Source organism: Myotis lucifugus, unplaced genomic scaffold (assembly GCF_000147115.1).
Source record: "Myotis lucifugus unplaced genomic scaffold, Myoluc2.0 scaffold_19, whole genome shotgun sequence".
Taxonomy (NCBI): Eukaryota; Metazoa; Chordata; class Mammalia; order Chiroptera; family Vespertilionidae; genus Myotis; species Myotis lucifugus.
Genome location: NW_005871067.1, coordinates 9,335,402 through 9,354,355, shown reverse-complemented (window position 1 = coordinate 9,354,355; position 18,954 = coordinate 9,335,402).

Below are 18,954 nucleotides of genomic sequence, written 5' to 3'. Positions count from 1 at the left end.
ACAAGGAATTGTTGATAGTGCATAGTAAACTCAAAATTAAATATTAAGCATTAGTGACTCTCCTAGCATATGAACTGTTAACGTAAAAACATTCAAACCTGTAAATATTTTTGTGAGTTTATTTGAGTCAAACTGTCGACAATTGCCAAGAAGCAGAATATCAATGGATTGGAATAATGCTCCAGAGAATGGCAGTTTTTCACCTATTTTTATACATTATAATCAAAGGAGAAGACATAAGTGGGTTACATGAAATCCATTGGTAGTAGATTAGGGAGGTGGGAGAAAGCAAAGCGGGGAAACCTCTGGGATTGGATAAAAAGTAAAATTATGCCCTAACCGGTTTGGCTCAGTGGATAGAGCGTCAGCCTGCGGACTGAAAGGTCCCAGGTTCAATTCCGGCCAAGGGCATGTACTTTGGTTGCGGGCACATCCCCAGTAGGAGGTGTGCAAAAGTCAGCCGATAGATGTTTCTCTCTCATAGATGTTTCTAACTCTCTAACCCTCTCTCTTCCTCTCTGTAAAAAATCAATAAAATATATATTTTTTTAAAAGTAAAATGATAAACACATACTTCTTTTACTTAGTTGGGTACAGGATAGTTAACAGTCAACAATAACATGATAACAATAACAATGAAGGAATTTATGGTCTCTGTCCTGGTGCCCAGGGGCATTTGGTTTTGCCCTGAGAGGTCCAGAAAAAAGGGAAGTTAAAAGTTACCCTGATATTTCAATGATATGTTATTATAAATGCAAAAAAGACAATAAGATCAGTTAAGGTAAAAATTGAACTTGTCAGAGAAAATACCAGCCTAGGAGATGACTGCCCACCATAACTCCTTTTAGTTAAAGTTTAATTTCAGACCATCATTTGTGGTTACATAAGGTCTTTGAGTTTGAAAGACTGCCATGCAGGCCTTCCCTGAGCTTGTCAGGTTAGCATGTGGCCCCTTTTGTCCACACATCCCCCTTTTGGTCATAAATTAATCCAAAGGATGCATTGATGACCAACCTTTTGATTGAATAATGGAGTCTGGAGTCCCACAGTACTAGGAAGGCTTATTCCTAGGATGTCTCAATGTCAGCATTTGTCTTACTGAACAGGGTGGACCACTGGGGATGGGGCAAGACCATAACCTTAGATGGCATTCTAAGTCTAATTATTATTCAAAATACAATGCAGGTAAATGGGAGGCAGTCAGATCCTATATGTCCGTGTTAAAAAGTATTCTGGATCATTCCTAATTTTTGAGCCACCATGATCCGAGTCTTTTTTGCTGTTTGTCTTAAGTTTTATGGGGGTGTTTTTGCATCTAATATAACATCTACATATCAGGAACAACAGTAAGAATATTAAACCAGTAACACTAATTAGGAACAGAAAATGTTTAATATTAGACAAGGAAGGATCTGAGGGGAAACAAGTATCTACTATTATCCAGAAATTCTATTTTTCTTCTGGACAGTTAATTTCATCTATTCCTATATTTACACAATATTCATCTAAAATACTCATCTAGATTAGATCTATATATAATTCTATCAGAGGAATTATTAAGGAGGTGTTCATGGAAAGTTTTGTCCAAGGCAGGTCCTTTATAATAGACTAGAGGTCCACGCACAAAACTCATGCACTGGGAGAGGGGGAGAGGAGATGTCCCTCAGCCCAGCCTGCACCCTCTCCAATCTGAAACCCCTCAGGGGATGTCAGACTGCTGGTTTAGGCCTGATCCCTGTGAGACATTCCTCTCACAATCTAGGACTGCTGGCTCCCAACCGCTCACCTGCCTGCCTGCCTGATTGCCCCTAACCACTTCTGCCTGCCAGCCTGATCACACCCTGACCATTCCCCTGCAAGCCTGATGCCTAACTGCTCCCCTGCTGGCCTGATCGCCCCCAACTACCCTCCCCTGCTGGCCTGGTCATCCCTAACTGCCCTCCCCTGCAGGCCTGGTCACCCCCAACTGCCCTCCCCTGCAGGCCTGGTCCCCCCAAACTGCCCTCCCTTGCTGGCCATCTTGTGGCAGCCATCTTTTGACCACATGGGGGTGGCCAAGATGGCCAGCAGTCCCAGATAGTATTTGAATCTTTGTCTCCTGTGAATGAATGTTATTAATTTGTTAGTTCCAACAATGCAGAATGTCTGCTTTTTTGTTTTCCTTATATTTGGAAAACAAAAGATTTAAAAATCAACAATATTTTAAACAGAGTCATAAGAATAATTATTCTCGGGGATCAGGAAGATGGTGACCGGTAGGAAGGTAGGGAGGGAGAGTGTGAGAGAGCGAAGGAGCAATAGAGGAGTGTGTGGACGTGTGTGGTGTGTGTGTGTATGAGCTAGGGACAGTTAGATTCTGCAGGTCTTCCAAGGGGCTGCCAAACCGGGCAGTCTAAGACAGTGGAGCCCCGCTCTCAGCACAGACACTCCTGGGCAGCCAGCACGGGCACAGAAACCACGCCATCTTGAGAAACAGAGCTGCTTGAGACTAGGATCCTGGCCTCAGCACCAACCAGTCTGGTCCCAGATGCAAACTAGGACCCTGCAGCCACTGGGGACAGAGACCTGCGACCACAGCTACAGACCCACAGACACCAAGAATCCAGACATCCCCGGGGCAGATTTCTGTGAGTAACAGAGCCCATCCTTCTCCCTGCGGGCTTGCGGGCAGTGCCATAGTAACTGATAGACCCGCCCCTCGCACAGTGTGCACCGCTGCAGGAATTTGAGCCTGAGAGCTTGCAGACACTGGGAATCTGTTCCCCGCAGCAACTCTGCAGGAACTTGAGCCTAGGAGTGCTCAGACCCTGGGAATTTGTTCCCCGCAAGGCAATCGGGCAACCAAACCCGAAGCCCATGCAGGGCTGTAGTGCCAACAGACTTTGATTCAGGGCAAACGCTCACTGAAGTCCCCCAAGCTGACCGGGACCCCGATTCTCTAGGTGGGAGGCAGCACTAAGCACTAGTGACTTGACTCTGTTTCTTATCACACGCACCTGGGATACCTGATTCCCAGTGCATTCACACTAGGAGCCAATGACTCCAATTCTTGGTGCATGCGCACACAGGGACCCTGAATCTCAGCACGAGGCTGAGATACTGGATTTTTGGGGAACTCTGACTCCTGGCAAACGCTAGGGGGCTCTGATTTTCAACACAATTACAGAGAGTCCCAAGCAAGATGAATCCCAAAAGACCCACACCAAGACACATCATAATTACAATGACAAATCTTCACGACAAAGAGAGGATCTTAAAGGCTGCAAGAGAGAGACAGAGAGTTACCTACAAAGGATCCCCCATCAGATTATCAAATGATTTCTCAACAGAAACACATCAAGCTAGAAGGGAATGGAAGGAGGTATACAAAGTGTTGCAAAGCAAAGGTCTGAATCCAAGAATACCCTATCCAACAAGACTATCAATCAAAGTAGAAGGGGAAATCAGGAGCTTCACAGACAAAAAAAGACGAAGGGAGTTTATCACTACCAAACCAGCAATGCAAGAAATGCTAAAGGGAATGCAGTAAAAAGAAGAAATAAAAAGGTAAGAAAGAACACAGGCACAAAAATAGAAATGACTACAAACAAGTACCTTTCAAAAATGATTTTAAATGTAAATGGACGAAATGCTCCAATCAAAAGACATGGAGTGGCTGAATGGATAAAAAGACATGACTCATATATATGTTGTCTACAAGAGACCCACCTCAGAACAAGGGATTCACACAGAATAAAAGTGAAGGGATGGAAAAATATCTTTCAGGTAAATGGAAATGAAAAAAAAAGCTGGGGTAGCAATACTTATATCAGACAAAATAGACCTTAAAGTGAAGGCCATAACAAGAGAAAAGGAAGGCCACTTCATAATACTAAAGGGATCAATACAACAAGAGGATATAACCCTGATAAACATATATGCACTCAATGCAGGAGCACACAAATACATTAAAAAAAACTCCTGGAAGATATCAAGGGAGAGATTGACAACAACACAATCATAGTAGGGGACTTTAATACACCACTGACATCACTGGATAAGTCCTCTAGACAAACAATCAGCAAAGAAACAGCAATCCTAAATGACTCACTAGATCAGATGGACTTAATTGACATCTTCAGAACATTTCACCCCAATGCCACAGAATATACGTTCTTCTCAAGTGCACATGAGACATTTTCAAAAATAGACCACATATTGGGTCACAAGCAAAGTCTCCCCAAATTCAAGAAGATTGAAATCATACCAAGCATCTTCTCAGACCACAATGACATAGTATTAGAAATAAATTAAATAAAAACAATCCAAAAAACGCAAACACTTGGAAGCTGAATAGCATCCTATTAGATAATGGTTGGGTTACCAATGAGGTCAAAGAAGAAATTAAAAACATCCTGGAAACTAAGGACAATGAAAACACAATCCAAAACCTATGGGACACAATGAAAGCAGTCCTGAGAGGGAAGTTTATAGCTCTACAGGCCTACCTCAAAAAACAAGAAAAAATGGTAGTAAATCATCTAACTCTACAACTCAAAGAATTAGAAAGAGAGCAACAAGAAAAGCCCAGAGTGAGCAGAAGGAAGGAGATAATAAAGATCAGAGCAGAAATAAATGACATAGAGACCAAAAAAAAAAAAAACACCCCAATACAAAAGATCAATGAAACCAAGAGCTGGTACTTTGAAAGGATAAACAAGATTGATGAACCTCTAGCCAGGCTCACCAAATAAGCAAAATCACAAATGAAAGAGGCAAAATAACAACAGATCCCACAGAAATTCAAAGAATTGTTAAAAAAAAAATACTATGAACAACTATACTCCAACAAAGTAGACAACCTGGAGAAAATGGACATATTCCTAGAAAAATACAACCTTCCCAAACTCAATCAGGAAGATTCTAGAAATCTCAATAGGCCAATAAATATGGAAGAAATTAAAGCAGTCATCAAAAACCTCCCAGCAGAACAGGAGAAAAATGGTGGAGGTTTAGACGGACATGTCAGTGCTTTGTCCCAGAGCAGATAAGGGCAAGAAGCTGAAACGGGTAACATACAGCCCGAATAAGCTGAGGAGATTCAGCTGAGAGACAGTCTGCAGCCAGGAAAGACAGAGAACTCCTAGAAAAAGGGGATGGTTAGAGATTGAGGCTGAAACCTCCCCCGGGGCGCCGGCTCAGCCGCGAGACCATGCCTTCTTGAGTGGCTGTTACCGGCATCCAGAGATCGGCTACTAATCCAGAGGCAATGGCTCTCAAGCAGCGCGACTACATGAACTCAGACAAGCCCTGCTTCTCCCCACAAAAAGGTTAGACTTCCCCCAAAGGTGCGGTTTGCAATTCAGGTTGGAGAGACGAACATGCGCGCGGGGGGAAATCTGCGCCCCACAAAGTCCGCGGCTATTAGGGCCAGCGTGACCCACAAGTGGGGAAGGGCTCCCACAGGGCTGCTGGCAGAAGGGAACACTATAAATAAGCCCATAGTTGGACTGGATGCAAAAGGGCAGCCTCAGATTTTGCCAGCCTGCCGGCTACTTGGTGCCAGGGGCCAGAGCGCGCGCAGAGACTCTGCGCAGATCTGGAAGGTGGAGCCCTGCGAGTTCGCACAGCTTCCTAGGCTCTTGTTTACACACTTCCTCTTAAATCTGTGTGTTTGATTGTTGAACTCAGTGCATGGGATTACCCAGTTGGGGTCACTCGCAGAGCCTGTAGGGGAAGGTTGTTTTTGGGGAGCCTGGGAAACAGAGCTGGGAGTGACGACTGGGGAACCAGCTCTGGGCGGAGCTGGTTCAGGTACAATAGAGAACTCCTGGTCAGAGAGGACTTATAGCCTCGGAGGTCAATCCAGACACACTGCCACCCAGAGGCAGAGCCACGAACTGACTCTTCTGTAAACACAGATAAAGGCAGTCTGGGGAACCAATACGGCCTGCCTTAAAATCAGGACTGTGGCTTACAACACGGAGGAACAGTGTATCGGAGGGAAATTCAACATTCTCCTGAATACCTGGCGTGCCAAAAAAGAAGAGTAGAAGATCTGAAGCACATTCATTACTGTGCATTTTTATTTATTTATTTTTTATTATTTTTTCACCTTTTAACTAAGAAACCATTTTTTTTCTTTTTTCATCACCTGATTTTACCCTTTTAATTACTACATTTTTATTTTTATTTTTATTATTTTTTTTTTTTTTTAAATATATTTTATTGATTTTTTACAGAGAGGAAGGGAGAGAGAGAGAGAGTTAGAAACATCGATGAGAGAGAAACACCGATCAGCTGCCTCCTGCACATCTCCCACTGGGGATGTGCCCGCAACCCAGGTACATGCCCTTGACCGGAATCGAACCTGGGACCTTTCAGTCTGCAGGCCGACGCTCTATCCACTGAGCCAAACCGGTTTCGGCTACATTTTTATTTTTAACCAGTATTATTACTGCTACCTTTTTACCATTTTTTAAAGTGTCATTTTATTTTCTCTTTATTTTATTTTGGGACTAGTGTTCTCCATTCTATTTTCATCGTTCCTTTAGCATCATTTTTCTCTACCTCAATTTTGCCTCTGTGCTAAAACCCTCTTCCCCGCTTTTCCCCTTTTGTTGTCCTGTTTCTCTTACCCTATTCCTGCTTTAGATTTTCCCTATTCTTTTTACCCCCTGTCAAAATTTCACCCTACTTATATATCCTATTTCCAATCCCCTGCTCTAAATCCTTATACACCTCTCCCTTATCTTTCTTCACTATCCAAATTTTTTTTCTTCTTTTCTCTCTCTATTGTTTTGTTGTTGTTTGCTTGATTGTTGAGTATATTGGGGTTTTTTTTAGGATTGTTTGTGAGGTTGTTTTGCTTTTTCTTTTTATTTTTCTGTGTCCCCCCACCCCCCGGTTATTTTTGTGCTTCTGTTTTCCCTTGCCTCTCTCGATATTATTGGTTGTTTGTAGTTTGTATTCATCTCCAGGGATCTGTTGGTGGAATTTGTTGGGATTAGTGGCAGTTCTATCAGAGTTTTCCCCTCATACAAATAGTCTCTTCCCCTCTTCTACTTCATTCTCTTTTCTCTCTTACTTTTTTTCCCCTCCCTTTTTCCAATTTCATTTTTGCACTCCTTTTTTTTCTTTTTTCTCTTCTATCCTTTTCTCTTCTTTCTTCTTTATCCCCTAACTCTCTTAGCTCAGGTGGCCACCTTTATTTGGGGTTATTAATATTGTAAATACATTTGTGTTCAGTGCCTGGTACATTGTGCCTTGTTGTGTTGTATTTTGTGCCATTAAATCAACGCAGCAGATCCAAGCAACAGCGGCCTCCTGATCACCAAATACTCTCTCTGAGGAACAGCAGCTGTACGTGAAGCCTCCCCCCACCAGCCAGAAGAGCCACCACAGCTGTGAACAGCACCCACCAGAGGACCTGCTGCCAACTGAGGAGCAGCTGCTACCGCAACCACCCAAGGAGCAACCACAGCCCAAGGAGCCACTGCCACCCAGGGAGCAGCCACTGAACGACTCAACATCTAGATATGTCAGTGAGATCAAACATGGGTAGGCAAAGAAACCCCCAAAGGAAAGAAAAGGAGGACTCGCCAGAAAAGCAGCTAAGTGAGACAGAGGCATGCAACATGACAAAAAAAGAATTCAGAATAAGGGTCCTAGCGTGCATAAACCGGATGGAGGAAAAAATCAACAACTTATTCAAGAAGCAAAAAGAAACAGATGAAAAAAATCAATAACTTATGCAAGACCCAACAAGAAATGAAGAGCGATATAGCTGCAATAAAAAACACCATTGAAAGCATCAACAGTAGACTAGGAGAAGCGGAGGACCGAATTAGTGAATTAGAAGACAAGGAAGCAAAACACACATAAACTGTAATGTAATTGGAGAAAAAAATTAAAAGACAGGAGGAGAGCCTAAGGGAGCTTTGGGACAACATGAAATAAAACAACATACGAATAATAGGGGTGCCAGAACAACAGAAAGAGGAACAAGGATTAGAAAACCTACTCAAAGAAATAATATCAGAAAACTTCCCTGAGGTGGGGAAGAAAAAAGTCACACAAGCACAGAGAGTCCCAAACAAGGTGAACCCGAAAAGACCCACACCAAGACACATCATAATTACCATGGCAAATGTTCAGGACAAAGAGAGAATCTTACAGGCTGCAAGAGAGAGACGGAAAGTTACATACAAGGGATCTCCCATTAGATTATCAAATGATTTGTCAACAGAAACACATCAGGCCAGAAAAGAATGGACGGAAATCTACAAAGTGATGCAAAGCAAAGGACTGAATCCAAGAATACTCTATCCAGCAAGTCTATCATTCAAAATTGAAGGGGAAATAAGAAGCTTCACAGACAAAAAAAGGCTAAGGGAGTTTATCACCACCAAGCCAGCAATGCAAGAAATGCTAAAGGGACTGGTGTAAAAAGAAGAAATAAAAAGCTCAGAAAGAAAACAGCCACACAAAAAAAGAAATGGCTACAAACGAGTACCTTTCAAAAATGACTTTAAATGTAAATGTACTAAATGCTCCAACCAAAAGACATCGAGTGGCTGAATGGATAAAAAAACATGACCCATACATCTGCTGTCTACAAGAGACCCACCTCATTAGAAGGGACTCACACAGACTGAAAGTGAAGGGATGGAAAAATATCTTTCAGGCAAATGGAAAGGAAAAGAAAGCTGGGGTAGCAATAATTATATCAGACAAAATAGACCTCAAAGTGAAGGCCATAACAAGAGATAAGGAAGGCCACTTCATAATACTAAAGGGATCAATACAACAAGAAGATATAACCCTGGTAAACATATATGCACCCAATGCAGGAGCACCCAAATACATAAAAAAACTCCTGAAAGATATCAAAGGAGAGATAAACAACAATACAATCATAGTAGGGGACTTTAATACACCACTGACATCACTGGATAAGTCCTCTAGACAAACAATCAGCAAAGAAACAGCAATCCTAAATGACTCACTATATCAGATGGACTTAATAGACATCTTCAGAACACTTCACCCCAAAGCCGCAGAATATACATTCTACTCAAGTGCTCATGGGACAGATTCAAAAATAGACCACATATTGGGTCACAAGCAAAGTCTCCCCAAATTCAAGAAGATTGAAATCATACCAAGCATCTTCTCAGACCACAATGACATAATATTAGAAATAAACTAAATAAAAACAACCCAAAATACTCAAACACTTGGAAGCTGAATAGCATCCTATTAGATAATGGTTGGGTTACCAATGAGATCAAAGAAGAAATTAAAAACATCCTGGAAACTAAGGACAATGAAAACACAACAATCCAAAACCTATGGGACACAATGAAAGCAGTCCTGAGAGGGAAGTTTATAGCTCTACAGGCCTACCTCAAAAAACAAGAAAAAATGGTAGTAAATCATCTAACTCTACAACTCAAAGAATTAGAAAGAGAGCAACAAGAAAACCCCAGAGTGAGCAGAAGGAAGGAGATAATAAAGATCAGAGCAGAAATAAATGACAAAGAGACCAAAAAAACAATACAGAAAATCAATGAAACCAAGAGCTGGTTCTTTGAAAGGATAAACAAGATTGACAAACCTCTAGCCAGGCTTACCAAGAAGCAAAGAGAGAGGACCCAAATAAACAAAATGAGAAACGATAGAGGCGAAATAACAACAGACCCCACAGAAATACAAATGATTGTTAAAAAATACTATGGACAGCTCTACTCCAACAAACAAGACAACCTGGAGGAAATGGACAAATTCCTAGAAAAATACAACATTCCAGCACTCAATCAGGAAGAATCTAAAAATCTCAATAGGCCAATAACTATGGAAGAAATTGAAGCAGTCATCAAAAAGCTCCCAGCAAACAAAAGCCCGGGACCAGACGGCTTCACAGGGGAGTTTTACCAAACATTTAAGGAAGAACTAAAAGCTATCCTCCTCAGACTATTCCAAAAAATTCAAGAGGAAGGAACACTTCCAAGCTCATTCTATGAAGCCAGCATCACCCTAATACCAAAACCAGGTAAAGACAACACAATGAAAGAGAATTACAGGCCAATATCCCTCATGAACATAGATGCCAAAATCCTCAACAAAATCTTAGCAAATCAGATCCAGCAGTACATCAGAAAGATCATACACCATGACCAAGTAGGATTTATTCCAGGGATGCAAGGATGGTACAATATCCGTAAATCAATAAACATGATACACCACATAAACAAATTGAAAGAAAAAAACCACATGGTCATATCAATTGATGCAGAAAAAGCATTTGACAAAATCCAACACCCATTTTTGATAAAAACTCTCAGCAAGGTGGGAATAGAAGGATCATACCTCAACATAATAAAAGCCATATATGACAGGCCCACAGCCAACATAATACTCAATGGACAAAAACTAACACCATTTCCCCTAAGAACAGGAACAAGACATTGATGCCCACTCTCACCACTCCTGTTCAACATAGTCCTGGAAGTATTAGCCATTGCAATTAGACAAGAAGAAGAAATAAAAGGCATCCAAATTGGAAAAGAGGAAGTAAAACTGTCCTTATTTGCAGACAACATGATATTATACATACAAAACCCTAGAGACTCCATCAAAAAACTATTAGACTTAATACATGAATTTGGCAATGTAGCAGGATACAAAATTAACCCCAAGAAATCTGAGGCATTTCTATACACCAATAGTGAATTTTCAGAAAGAGAGAGTATAAAAACAACCCCATTTACCATCGCACCAAAAGATTTAAGCTACCTAGGAATAAACTTAACTAAAGAGGTAAAAGACCTCTACTCAGAAAACTATAGGACGCTGAAAAAAGAGATAGAGGAAGACATAAACAGATGTAAGAACATACCATGTTGATGGATTGGTAGAATCAACATCATTAAAATGTCCATACTACCCAAAGCAATCTATAAATTCAACGCACTTCCCATTAAAATACCAACGGCCTACTTCACAGATCTAGAACGAACTCTCCAAAAATTCATCTGGAATAAAAAAAGACCCCGAATAGCTGCAGCAATCCTGAGAAAGAACAAAGTAGGTGGGATCTCAATACCAGATATCAAGCTGTATTACAAAGCCACTATTCTCAAAACTGCCTGGTACTGGCACAAGAACAGACATATAGATCAATGGAATAGAATAGAGAGCCCAGAAATCAGCCCGAACTAATATGCTCAATTAATATTTGACAAAGGAGGCAAGAACATACAATGGAGCCAAGATAGTCTCTTCAATAAATGTTGTTGGGGAAATGGGACAGACACATGCAAGAAAATGAAACTGGACCACCAACTTATACCATAAACAAATATAAACTCAAAATTGATAAAGGACTTAAACTAAGACGGGAAACTTTAAAAATACTAGAGGAATCCATAGGCAGTGAAATCGCAGACATATATGCCGAAGGAATTTCTTCACTGATACTGCTCCTAGGGCAGTGATGGCGAAACTATGACACGCGTGTCAGAGGTGACACACGAACTCATTTTTTTGGTTGATTTTTCTTTGTTAAATGGCATTTAAATATATAAAATAAATATCAAAAATATAAATATTTGTTTTACTATGGTTGCAAATATCAAAAAATTTCTATATGTGACACGGCACCAAATTTAGGGTTTTTCAAAAAGCTGACACACTGAGCTCAAAAGGTTCGCCATCACTCTCCTAGGGCAATGGAAACTAAAGGGAAAATAAACAAATGGGACTACATCAAAATTAAAAGCTTTTGCACAGCAAAGGAAATCATCAAAATGACAAGAAAGCCCACTGCATGGGAGAACATATTTGCTAATGTTATCCCTGATAAGGGTTTATTCTCCAGCATTTACAGGGAACTCATACAACTTAACAAAAGGAAGATAAACAATCCAATCAAAAAATGGGCAACGGACCTAAATAGACACTTTTCGAAAGAGGACATACAGAAGGCCAAAACACATATGAAAACATGCTCAAAGTCACTAATTATACGAGAGATGCAAATCAAAATGACAATGCGGTATCATCTCACACCTGTCAGAATGGCTATCATCAACAAATCAACAAACGACAAGCACTGGCAAGGATGTGGAGAAAAAGGAACCCTTCTGCACTGCTGGTGGGAATGCAGACTGGTACAGCCACTGTGAAGAACAGTATGGAGTTTCCTCAAAAAACTAAAAATGGAACTCCCATTTGACCCAGTGATCCCACTTCTAGAAATATATCCCAAGAAGCTAGAAACACCAATCAGAAAGGATATATGCATCCCTATGTTCATAGCAGCACAATTCACCATAGCTAAGATTTTGAAACAGCCTCAGTGCCCATCAGCAGATGAGTGGATTAGAAAACCGTGGTACATCTATACAATGGAATACTATGCTGCGGTAAAAAAAGAAGGAGTTCTTACCATTTGCAACAGCATGGATGGAACTGGAGAGCATTATGCTAAGTGAAATAAGCAGGTCAGAGAAAGATAAATACCACATGATATCACGCATTTGTGGAATATAGTGAACAACATAGGCTGATGAAAAGGGATAGATCCAGAGACAGAGAAGCAGCGATAAGACTGTCAAACCTCAGAGGGAAAGTAGGGGAGGGTGGGGTAAGGGGGAGAGATCAACCAAAGGACTTGTATGCTTGCATATAAGCCCAACCAATGGACACAGACAATAGGGGGGCGAGGGCATGAGTGTGGGGGGGCGTTATGGGGGAAATGAGGTCACATATGTAATACCTTAATCAATAAAGAAATTAAAGATTGAAAAATAAAGAAAATACAAAAAAGAATAATTATTCTCTATTCAGTTAGTCCCATAGTTATTTTTGTTTATCCTGATTATTTGCCAGTAGTTTTTTTAATTCAGTTATTCCTTGAAGTTCAATAAATCTTCATCCAGTTCAAAGATATTACCTGCTTAGAAGCCTGCAAGTTAGAGTAGGTCAGAGTCCTTTTCATAGATTTTTCTAAAGATATAATATACCTGCAAATGCATCAGAGTAATGCAACATCTGTCCATGAATGACAAAATTTAAAACTGCCACGGTTATAGATTTGATTATAATGCAATTGATTAAAAAAACTTTGCTTTTCTATAAGATATAACATTTCAAGACAACAATTTCTTGGTAAATACTAATTACTATAAAATGACATAGAGAATAATATAAAATGTGTATACTTTTAGATTCAATATAAAATTTCAGCATATAAAGAATAAATAATATTTTTTTATTCTTTAAAACATATAAAATGTGGCACATGGCTTATTGCAAGCTGTGTATTGAGCATTGAAAATAATTCATAAACTCCCAGTATGAGAAACACAAATATCCAGAGTATCACTGTGAGACGCCCCCACAGGGAATCATCACTTTTGGCTTGCCTGGTGTCCCTAACTGGACACATGCTACCCCTGAAAGTTTCCTGTTTGAACTTGGCTCTGAATCTTTGCAAGATCCTTTCTGAAGCTGACTAAAATTTCTATAACATTCATTTTAACAAAATATCCTATCTAATAATAGACAAACATGGTAATTAACCATACCTCCGCTACACTTCCCATTGGCTAATCAGGGTGATATGCAAATTAACTGCCAATAAAGATGGCGGCCAGCAGCCAAGCAGCTGAAGCGAACATGAGGCTTGGTTGCCCCAGCGATGGAGGAAGCCAAGGTTCCCGCCTGCCACTGCATGGCTCTGAGCTCAGAATGCAACAGAGTTTCAATTATAGAAGCTAAACAAACCCCAGAAACCTGCTTTCAGCCAGCCGGCCTCGGAGTTGGAGCCGCAACAAAGTTTCAATTACAGAAGGTAAATAAATACCAGAATGAAAATAAAAAGAAAAAAAGGAGAGACTGGGGGGCTTCAGTTGCATGCTTGCCTGCCTGAAAACAGCCCTCAGCCCCTCATCCAGGCTTGCCAGGCACCCCAGTGGGGACCCCCACCCTGAAGGGGGTGCGGGCAGTCTGAAAACAGCCATCAGCCCCTCATCCAGGCTTGCCAGGCACCCCAGTGGGGACCCCCACCCTGAAGGGGGTGCAGGCAGTCTGAAAACAGCCATCAGCCCCTCACCCAGGCTGGCCAGGCACCCAAGCGGGACCCCCACCCTGATCCGGGACACCATTCAGGGCAAACCAGCCAGCCCCCACCCGTGTACCAGGCCTCTATGCTATATAGTAAAAGGGTAATATGCAAACTGACCCTAACAGCAGAAAGACTAGGAATGACTGGTCACTATGACACACACTGACCATGAAGGGGTAGACGCTCAATGCAGGAGCTGCCCTCTGGTGGTCAGTGAGCTCCCACATGGAGGAGCTCTGCTCAGCCACAAGTCAGGCTGATGGCTGCCAGTACAACAGTGGTGGTGGGAGCCTCTCCTGCCTCCTCAGCAGCACTAAGGTGTCCGACTGCAGCTTAGGTCTGCTCCCCGTTGGCAAGTGGACATCCCCCAGTGGCTGCCGGGCTGCCAGAGGGATGTCTGATTGCCAGCTTAGGCCCAATCCCCTGGAGAGCAGGCCTCAGCCAGCAGATTGTCATCCCCCGAGAGGTCCCAGACTGTGAGAGGGCACAGGCCAGGCTGAGGTACCTTTCCCCCACCCCGCCGAGTGCACAAATTTTTGTGCACCAGGCCTCTAGTATGTATATAAATAGAGAATAGTTATTATTAATTTTTATTTGACAAAGCTTCCCATGTAATTTCAAGTATATTAAATTGGCCTAATTTAGTTCAAAAATATTTCTTTTAAGAAGAGAGAATAAATCCTTAAGTTATTCCAGGACCCATTGGAATGACTCAAAGTCATCCCTTGGTTAAAGTCTTAAAATTTAAACTTTGGAAAGATTGTCGAATATACTTAACCAAAAGATTATATCATAAACTCTTTGTAAATCTAGGGGGGAAAAAACCCATATAATTTATGGTAATAACTCTAAAAGACATTATTCAATCTTAAACCAGGTTTAATATTAAAAATTTTATCTAGAACACAGAATTCTGCTTAATTTATATAAGTATTTAATCATTTTTTTAATTAAGCCAATGAAAGGTTATATCCTAGTAATGCCATTTGGAGGCTAAAAATTTACCACATGTAATACACAGACAAACACATACCACATAAAGACCATACACATAAAGACCTTAACATAATTCGAACTACTAATTTTTGCAGAGAAAACACAAGAATTTTTTTCCTCAAAAATGAATTTCCATACCTGATGCATTCTGGGCTGAGGAGACACACTCCGCCCCGTGCACGAATTCCATGCACCAGGCCTCTAGTATATATATAAAAGACTAATATGCTAAGTGTCCAGCCTTCCAACCAGTCGCTATGATGCACACTGACCACCAGGGGACAGTTGCTCAACGCAGGAGCTGCCAAGCTGTAGTGACTTGGCAGCGGGGGTTCTCGGGTGACACACCCTGAAACCAGAGAGGAGGGAACCTGATTTCTCACAGGACCACGTGATTCCACCTTCGGCCATTGGTTATGTTGTTGCTGGGGCACTGTCAGCCCCGAATCTGGTTTACTGCACACTTGCGTTTGCGTTCTACACCCTGTACAACAGCAACTTTGCAGATTGCCCTCTCCCACTCGGGGACCCCTCGGGGGATGTCGGAGAGCTGGTTTCAGGCCAATCCCCGAAGGCCAGGCTGAGGGACCCCACCTGCCAGAGGGAGCCCGCTCACTCTGCAGATGCCAGGTAGGGACCACAGGAGGTTGGCTCCAGGGTATGTCTGGCCCATCTCACCCTGTCAGGTGCTGCCGGCCACCTTCTAATTAATTTCCTTTTAAGAGAAACCAAGATGGCGGCATAGGTAAACACCAGAAATTGCTGCCTCGCACAACTACTTCAAAAATACAACTAAAAGACAAAACGGACATCATCCAGAACCACAGGAAGGCTGGCTGAGTGGAAATTCTACAACTAGAAGGAAAGAAAAAAGCACACTGAGACTCAGAGGAGGTGCAGTGTGGAAGTAAAGTGCAGAGGTACAGAGGCGCAGGAGGAAAGGGCTGGCAAGTGAGAATGCGGCTGTCTTTTTCAATCGGGAGGGAGTCTCAAGCTCCTGGCTGCTCTGAACTCCAGTTCTGGGCGAGTCTCTGGGGACCCAGACTCATACAGGAGAAACTGGACTGTCTGGCGGCAGGGGGAACTCGAGGGTGGCTTTCTCTCAGAGGTGCTTGCAGCAATTACTGGGACACTGAGACGCGGGACTTCTTAGGGTAGGACTGAGGAGCAGCCATAGCTGTTTGCTCCACCCTGTTGATCCACTGAGACCCCACCCCACCCAAGCTGCTAGCAGAGGCTTTTGCATATGAAAGGCCTGGCCCTTTGCAATCTGAAAATTACCTAACAAATTGCAGCTGGGTCAGAGAGACCCAGAACTTCCAAAAGAAGGCCCAAGGCCCCACAGCAGCTTGCATTGCTTCACAGCTGGGCCTCATCTGGGCACCTCCAAATCCCAAACAAAGAAGAGGAATCTGCAGATCTCGCCATAGCTCCTGCTGGGTAGCCTCAGGAAGAGGCTAAATTAGCACCTCCTTAGAGATCCAAGAGCCAGTGTACCCAGTGGTCAGAGTGGGACCATCCAGATTACAACTCCTCAGATCCATAAGGGACACACTCAGGGGGCAGACTCAGTGATCACCAAAGCCCCACTGAAGCAAGTCTTGCCCCATAAGGGTGTCTCCAGCACAGAAGTTCTCCCACTGCAGACACAGCTAATTCTCACAGCCAATTGGCCTGGAGGTCAATTCCTCCCAGTGATACCTACAACAATCAAGGCTTAATTACAACAAGACTGTGCACAAAGCCCACAAAGGGGAGCACCAAGAGTGTCCACCTCAGGTAATTGGGGAGGCTGAGCCACTGGGCCCTATGGGACACCTAGCACACAAAGCCGCTCTATCAAAACAGGGAAGCATAAAAAATGTGAAGACAAAGAAACAGGTCACAAATGACAGAAATGGAGGAAAGCAAACTACTGGATATAGAGTTCAAAACCACACTTCTAAGGTTTGTCAAGAATTCTCTAGAAACCGCCGATAAACCTAGTGAGACCCTCAAGAAATCTAGTGAAACCCTCGAGGTTATGAAAAAGGACCAACTAGAAATTAAGCATACACTGACTGAAATAAAGAATATTATACAGAGTTTCAACAGCAGACTAGAAGATCGCAAGATTCAAGTCAAAGATTTGAAACACTAAGATGCAAAAAAACACCCAACCGGAAAAACAAAAAGAAAAAAGAATCCAAAAATATAAAGATAGTGTAAGGAGCCTCTGGGAAAACTTCAAGCATAACAACATCCGAATTATGGGGGTGCCAGAAGAAGAGAGAGAGCAAGATATTGAAAACCTATTTGAAGAAATAATGACAGAAAACTTCCCCTACCTGGTGAAAGAAATAGACTTCCAAGTCCAGGAAGCACAGAGAACCCCAAACAAAAGGAATCCAAAGAGGACCATACCAAGACACATCATAATTAAAATGCCAAGAGCAAAAGACAAAGAGAGAATCTTAAAAGCAGCAAGAGAAAAACAGTCAGTTACCTACAAGGGAGTACCCATACGACTGTCAGCTGATTTCTCAACAGAAACTATGCAGGCCAGAGGGGAGTGGCAAGAAATATTCAAAGTGATGAATAGCAAGAACCTACAACCAAGATTACTTTACCCAGCAAAGCTATCATTCAGAAGTGAAGGTCAGATAAAGAGCTTCACAGATAAGAAAAAGCTAAAGGAGTTCATCACCACCAAACCAGTATTATATGAAATGCTGAAAGGTATCCTTTAAGAAGAGGAAGAAGAAGAAAAAGGTAAAGATACAAATTATGAACAACAAATACACATCTATCAACAAGTGAATCTAAAAATCAAGTGAATAAATAATCTGATGAACAGAATAAACTGGTGAATATAATAGAATCAGGGGCATAGAAAGGGAGTGGACTGACTATTCTCAGGGGGGAAAGGAGTGTGGGGGGTGCGGGAAGAGACTGGACAAAAATCGTACACCTATGGATGAGGACATTGGGGGGGTAAGGGCAGAGGGTGGGGTGGGAACTGGGTGGAGGGGAGCTATGGAGTGGGGGGTAAGGGCAGAGGGTGGGGTGGGAACTGGGTGGAGGGGAGTTATGGTGGGGAAAAAAGAGGAACCAATGTAATAATCTGAACAATAAAGATTTAATTTAAAAAAAAAGAGAGAAGAATCATCCAGGCTCTGATGTGGGCACCCAGAGGGCTGTCCAACCTCAACCAGAGATCATAGAAGCTCATACACATCAGGCTTCCCTGCTGCAACCCATTCCTTCTTACCAGGTGGAACCCCAGGCACCACTGGTGCCAACCCCAGCTCCATCCTGCCTCTCCAAACCACCTGGCAAACAATTCAAACAAAGGCTATTGCTTCACAAGACCACTTTGATTTTAACATTGAGAGAGAGCGCGCTATCTAATATAACTCATGGAAATAGACACCAAAAATTAAACAAAATGGGGATGCAGAAGAATATGCCCAAAAGGAAGAAAAAAGAAGACATCCTAGAGAAAAACCCTAATGAAACAGAGATAAAAGAAATGGTCATAAGGATGCTCATCAAATTTTAGAATAGAATAGAGAAATTCAGAGAGTATTTCAACAAAGAGAACATATAATAAAGAACCAACCAGAGATAAAAATACAATAACTAAAATGAAGTCTATATTGCAAGTAATTGACAGAAGGTTAGTTAATACAGTACAACCAATGAACCAACTGGAAGACAATATGGTAAAAATCACTGTATCAGAACAGCAAAATAAAAAAAGAATTTTTTAGAAATGAAGATGGTATAAGGGACTTCTGAGAAAACATCAACTTATAGGGATTCCAGAAGAAAATGAGAGAGAGAAATGGGCAGAAAGGATAGTTGAA